Consider the following 7,245-nt stretch of genomic DNA (forward strand, 5'->3'; position numbering starts at 1 on the left):
TGTGTGTGTGTGTGTGTGTGTGTGTGTGTGTGTGTGTGCTTAAAAACTCATCCCGAGAAAGGCTCACTGGGATGGAGAACACCCAGTGTGGTCACCAGCCCACTAGGGTTTTTCTGTTGGCTTAAGCCCACGCCTGAGCAGTCTTCTCTGGTGGATTTCCCCCCAACTTTTGTTCATCTACAGTGCAGCATGTGTCAGTTCTTCCTTTTTATGGCTGAATAATGTTCTGATGTAGGAGTCTGTACAATTCAGCTTTTCGGTTCTTCTGCTGGTGGGATTTAACTCATTTCAACTCTCTGGCTATTGTGATTGAACATTATTAAGAACTGGGGACACTTATCTCTCTCTCTCTCTCTCTCTCTCTCTCTCTCTCTCTCTCTCTCTCTCTCACACACACACACACACACACACACACACACACACACACACACACATCTCCTCACAGCATCGGACAATGAAGGCAGGCCCTTACGTGTGGTAGGCAACACTCCTTCCATGTTTAGCTTGCTGAGGAACCACGTGACTGATTTCCACAGTGGCTGCACCATCTGATATTCCCACAGCAATATATAGTGTTCAGATTCCAGGTTTCTCTATGTCTTTGTCAACATTGTGTGTGTGTGTGTGTGTGTGTGTGTGTGTGTGTGTGTGTGTGTGTGTGGTGTGGGGTATGGGGTGTGTGTGTTTGTGTGTGGGGTGTGGGGTATGAGGTGTGTGTGTGTGTGTGTGTGTGTGTGTGTGTGTGTGTGTGTGTATGTGTTTCTGGGGATAGAACCATGGATCTGGCATCTGTTAGTTACTCCTATTCCTGCCGAATGCCTGACTTATTAAGTTTTTTTTTTTGTATGTCCGGATCTCATGTAGCCCAGGCTGGCCTTAGGTTTGCAGTGTAGCTGAGGAAGACCTTGATCTCCAGACCTGCCTCCATCTCCTGAGTCCCAGGATTACAGGTCTGATCTGCATCACCATGCTTGATTTATGTAGGGGGTGGGGATGTCACCTACGTCTTTGTGCAGACTAGGCAAGCCCTCTATCACCTGCTGAGACACAGATTTTCTCTGTGATTGCTCCCATCAGCACACAAATGGCCTTTTATGTCTTGAATCTTTAAAAACCAAAACGTGAAGGTTGGATGTGGCATCTACACCTACAGCAGTAATTTCAGCATTCCAGAAGTACAAGTAGGAGGATTGGGAGTTCAGGGCCATCCTCGGCTATATCGTGAGTTCAAAGCCAGCCAGGGATACAGACTGTAGAGAGGGGCAGGTGATTGATGGAGAAGAGGCTAGGAGGGGTAAGGACTGGAGTGATGCCATAGAGACTGAGTTCAGCCTGGGCTGTCACTGAACTATGGCCCTCCTGTGACAGCCTCCCAAACACCTTGGCAGCACGGAGTGTATTGTATTGTAATTGACAACCTTGATTTGATCTTTTAAGGTAGGTTTTCCTGTATCCCAGAATGGCTTCAAATTCTATGTAGCTGACAATAACCTTGGTTGCCTGACCCTCTTGCCTTCATCATCCAGTGTTGGATGATAGGCAAAAGTCAGCTGAAGGGGCCGTGGCAGAATTAAAAACTCCTTAGTCACCTGGTGGTGGAGCATCCTCTTAATCCCAGTGTGTGGGAGACAGAGGCAAGTGGATTTCTGAGTTCGAGGCCAGCCTGGAATACAGAGTGAGTTCAGAACCCTGTCTCAAAAAAAAAAAAAAAAAAAGGCACCGAGCAAGAATGAAGGCTAATTAATTTGGCTGAGCTCATTGTTTTTGCTTCTTGGAATCAGTCCTGAGAAAACAATTTGAGATCTGGGGAATTGAGGGCAAGACTGTATTTTTTTAAGTACGAAGAGGAAGGCCCCTCAGCTGTGACTTTTTAAGGCCAGTGTTGCAGCCTCACAGGCTGATGGAAACAAACACTGGAAGGAAGCAAGCTGCCGGATGGAATCGTGTTTGCGGTGTTCTCCCAGGCCTTTCCTCTGGACTGGCACGTCCAGAGGGGTCTGTACGGACGAGGGTGAGATGCATGACTCAAACCAGAACGACGCATCGGAATTGGGGATTTCCTCAACTCTCTTCTTTGGACTTTAATTCAAACTCTCCTTGTAGAAAGAGAATCTTTGGGCACGCACTACCTGGAGAAGTGGATAGATACTGCCACCTGCTGGCTAGTTGCTGGATAGCGGCCAGACAATGCGGTGCCTTCCTGCAGGCTCCCCACCTAGAGGTGGCCCTAGGAATCCTCTGTGATGGTAACAGGGAACGCCCTCAAGCTCCCTCTCAGGGTCTGCATAAAAGTTAAGAATCTTTAAGAGAAGGAGGAGGAGAGGGAGGAGGAGGAGGAAGAAGAGGAGGAAACTGTAAATTCAGTGAAGGTGACAATGAAGAGTATAACAGTATGATGAAAATATGGTAGTTGGGGCTGGAGAGATGGCTCAGTGGTGAAGAGCTCTGGTTGCTCTTCCAGAGGACCTGGGTTCAATTCCCAGCACCCACATATGGCTCACAATATCTGTAATTCTAATCCCAGGGGTTATGGTGCCTTCTTCTGGCTTCCTCCAACAACAGGCAATCATGAGGTCGATATGCACAGAGGCAGGGAAAACACTCATACATATAACTAAACAGATCATTTTAAAATGCTATAAAATTTTTAAAAATGGAATTCTAATCTGGAGGCAGAGAATTACAGATCTCCATGAGTTCTAGGCCAGCCAGGAATACACACTGAGAGCCTGTTTTTTGTTTTTTGTTTTTTGTTTTTTTTTTGTTTGTTTGTTTGTTTTTGGTTCTTTTTTTCGGAGCTGGGGACAGAACCCAGGGCCTTGCGCTTCCTAGGTAAGCGCTCTACCACTGAGCTAAATCCCCAGCCCCGAGAGCCTGTTTTAAAACAGAATGGCATCCTCCCAAATTCCCCAACAACCCAAATGATAATGTCGGAGCTGGGTGTGCTGACACATGCTTTTAATCTCAGCAGTTCAAGGCCAGCTTGGTCTACATTGTGAGTTCCAGGTCAGCCAGGGCTGTATTGAGAGACCCTATCTTAAAATGATGATGATGATGATGATGATGATGATGGTGATGATGGTAGTGATGATGATGATGGTGATGATGATGTCATCTATACAGGGAACACCCTATGAGGGGGGACTGTAGAACAAACAGGTCTACAGGTTCTTGGGTGTCAGAAAGCAGATGTGAGTGTCTGGGCCCAGAGTATTACGGTGCCCTACTGTGGACTTTATGAACATTCTTGGACTATGCTGCTTATACAATACATTTTGCCAGGTGTGACGGCTTACACTGTAATACTCAGGAGACGGAGGCGGAAGGGTCAGAAATTCAAGGCCAGCCAGGGAAGCTACCATCTCACCTGGAAGATCTTCAGGACAGTGGGGAGCTGTCACCTGCTATGATGCGCCTTCTGGAATATTCCTGAGGAGCTCGAAGGTCCTCCTAAGGAAGAGTCTTCACTGACGTTTGATCTTGGTGGGCTTTGGGGACGGCTCACTGAGTAAAATCTCTGCTTGCACAAACTTGGTGAGCTGAGCGCCATCCTGGGGTTCCATAGCGGCAGGAGAGAACTGACTCCCCAGAGTTTGTTCTCTCGCCTCCACACACCTGTCGTGGTGTGTGTGAAATGCCCTCTAATAAAACTGAATAACAGAATTACTGTAAGCTGCTCTGTGAACTTTCCCTCTTAAGGGGAGTTACTGGTACTTCAGGATCTATGTCTCCACACTCTTCATTCTTTCACTCATTCATTCACTCATTTGAGACAGTGTTCCTCCATGTAACAGACCTGGTTGTCGCTTTGTATACCGGAGTGGTCTTGAACACACAGAGATCCTCCTGCCTCTGCCTCCCGAGTGCTGGGGTTAATGGCATGCAACTGCCCCCTCCAACTTCCAGATTTATTTTTATTTTACGTGTGTGTGTGTGTTGCATGAATGAGTGACTGTGCACTATGTGGCCAGAAGAGGAGCATTGGATTACCTGGAACTGGAGTTAAGAGATGTTTGTGGGTCCTGGGAATATGGAACCTGGGTCCTCTGGAAGATCAGCCAATGCTCTTAACTGCTTAGTCACTTCTCCAGCCCTGTGGCTTTTGTTTGCTTGTTGTTTGTTTTCAGGCAGGGCATCAGCTGTGTAGCTCAGGCCAACCTTAACTTGCCATCCTCCTTCCACTGACCCACGTCTGAGATGACAAGACTGTGTCACCATGCCTTCTGAGTACCATCAGGTTCCCACACTTTTGGAGTCTGGCTGGGATCTGCTGTACCCTTCCTTGTGAATTTCCTTCCTCTGTTATTTCTCTTGAGACAGAATCGTATTCTTGCTCTATAGCTCAGGTTGGCCTGGTCCTCACAATGATTCCCTTGCCTCAGCCTTCTGAAGTGGTGAGGCACAGGCCACCCACCCAGAGAGGGATTTTCTCCGTGGTTCTTTCCTTTGCTGCTTCTTCAGTTATGTGCTCCTGTTCTGGAATTATTAAGCTCTTATGTGTTAGTTCCTCAGGAGCCATGTTAAGGGGGCTTGGCAGGGCCAGCCTCATCCCCACCCAGGGTGAAGTCATTTGTTCACTTGCCAGCTCAGCACAGCTCGCTGATTTGTTTAGTGTCTCCCCACTTTGGCAAACCTTCTGAAGACATCCTTGAGTGTCTTCTCCCAGATGTCATCCTTGCCCTGCTTAGTGACGTCACTGGAGCCATAGCAAGGTTCTGGATGCAATTTCTGGTGTGTGGGAATCCTTCCAGAGATGCACTGGGGCTCCTGCCACTCACTGCAGCAGCAGCGTGGCAATGGTCCTCTAAAAGGAGTGCCCTTCAAGGGTGCAGTGGAAGCCCCATCGATAGGTGGAATCATAGTTGTGACGGTGGAGAGAAATGCCAAGATGGGGCTCAGTCTGGACAGTGCTCGTCCAGCTCGCTGAAGCCCTGGGCTTGGTCCCCAGCACTGACATGAACAGGGTATGGTGGCACCTACCTGTAACCCTAGCACATGGGAGGGGGAGGTAGAAGGAGCAAGAGTTTCAGGATATCTCCTGCAAAGGAAGTTAAATGTCAGCCTGGGTTGCAGGAGATCCTGAGTCAAAATATAAAGCAGAAGATCACCCATAAAGGAAGGATGTGTGGGAGAGTTGTCAACAGTGAGGACATCTGGAAACATCTGCTTGCCACCCAGTCCTATAGAAATCTGGGAGAGTGTCTTAGCAGAGGAGCTGGGTGAAGTCAGAGTCCTTACTGTCCCTGTAGTGGGCTGGCAACGTGTTGACTGACTGACAGCCTTGAAGGCTCTGGCTTCTCCCTGTGCCAGATCACAAAAGGCTTGGACCTGAAGTTTGCAATATGGTTCCAAGACTTCTGCTGGAGGCAGAATGTAGCTCAGTTGGTATGCTTGACTAACCTGCAGAAGGCTGTGGGTTGGATCCTCAGCACAAATGAGACATGGTAGCATGGGCTCCTAGGGCTACCACTGGAAAGGCGAAGGCAGAGAATTAATAGTTCAAGGTCATCCTCAGCTATATAGTAAGTTTGAGGTTGTGGTGTATGTGAGACCCTGTCTCAAAAACAAGGGGGTGGAGGTGGGGCCAAGGGGTGGTATTCTTTGAAGTAAAAAAAAAAAAAAGAAAAGAAAAGAAAAGAAAAACTCTGGGTTTCTGGTTTTACCACAGTCTAGCCAAATGTGGCAGTTTGAATGAGAATGCCACCCCCCATAGGCTTGTATGTTTGAATGCTTGGTCCCTAGTTAGTGGAACTGTTTGGGAAGGATTAGGGGGTGTGGCTTTACTGGAGAAGGTTTATGGGTTTACAAAAGCCAAGTCCAGTCCCTGCCTTCCCCCTCTGCCTGTGCCTGTGAATCAGGATGTAAAGCTTTCAGCTACTACCCACCATGATGATCATGGACTAACCCCCTAAAATTCTAAAACTGTAAGCAAGCTCCCAATTAAATGCCTCTGGCCTGGCCATGGAGGCTTATGCCTTTAATCTCAGTGATCAAGAGGCAGAGACAGGTGGATTTTTGTCTTAGAGGGGGATTAAGAAGAGCTGCCTTGGGTACAGTGTCTCTCGACAGCAACAGAACAGTTACTAAGACACTGAGTGACCCTAGAACACTTGTTAACGGATTTTTTTTTTTGAGAATACAGTGGCACCACCCACCCAGCACCAAGTAGCTCTTGGGAATGAGACTGAGTATAAGCAATGAATCCTGCTCCTGCTGCTCCTGCCTCCCAAGTGCAGGTGGGCCCCACCATGCCTGGATGGATTGCTGCTTTTGTTTACTGAGTAGAGGTCTTGTCTCTTTCTGGGAGGTGAGAGTTCTGCTGGGTTCTGTGATTTATCTACATAGTCAGAGAACAGGATGGGTTCTATCTTAAGGTACATCTTGTTTTCTATGATAAGGCTGGAGTTTTGAACATTCTAAGGTCTCATTTACTCCTTGGAGAACCTATGATTCATAGATTTCTTCTCTGGGATACTACGACATGGGGTTGAGGAGCCATGCAGCTGGGGGATCCAGTCTGGAGCAAGAGTGAGATCCAGGTATGTCCAAATTCTGCAAATCTTGTCCTGTGACTGGCAGAAGTAAGACTCCTCCCTCCATGTTCTGGGCCTGCATGTCCTGGAGCATGTAGTCTTACAACCCCCAACCTTTGCCGCCCTTGAGGCAGTCACATAGCCTGGTGTCCAGGTTACAGGTTATAAGATCATGCCTAGCAATACACAGAATTCTTCTTTATGCAAATGAGGCGTTCTTAGCACCTTGGCTCTGGCCAATGATGTACACTCATCCTGGAAGCCTCTACCCACTCACCAAAGGTTTAAATAGCCTTTATGGGGGCTGGAGAGATGGCTCAGCGGTTAAGAGCACTGCCTGCTCTTCTAGAGGTCCTGAGTTCAATTCCCAGCAACCACATGGTGGCTCACAACCATCTGTAATGAGATCTGATGCCCTCTTCTGGTGTGTCTGAAGATAGCTACAGTGTACTCAAATACATAAAATAAACCTTTAAAAAAATAGCCTTTGTTCCCCCTACCTGCTCAATGAAGCTTGCCTCCCCGGAAGTCTGTTTCTTGTCTCACTCACTGCGCCCTGGTGTCTCCATCATCCCCAGCAGTTCCTGCCTCGATTTCCCTCTTGGACCCGTGGTCTGATCTCGGGTGATCATGCCAATAAGGGAGGAAGAGGGTTGGGTATTTAGCTCAGCGGTGGAGCGCTTGTCTAGCGAGCACAAGGCCCTGGGTTCGG

The sequence above is a fragment of the Rattus norvegicus genome, chromosome 10 (assembly GCF_021556685.1).
Source record: "Rattus norvegicus strain SHRSP/BbbUtx chromosome 10, alternate assembly SHRSP_T2T, whole genome shotgun sequence".
Classification (NCBI taxonomy): Eukaryota; Metazoa; Chordata; class Mammalia; order Rodentia; family Muridae; genus Rattus; species Rattus norvegicus.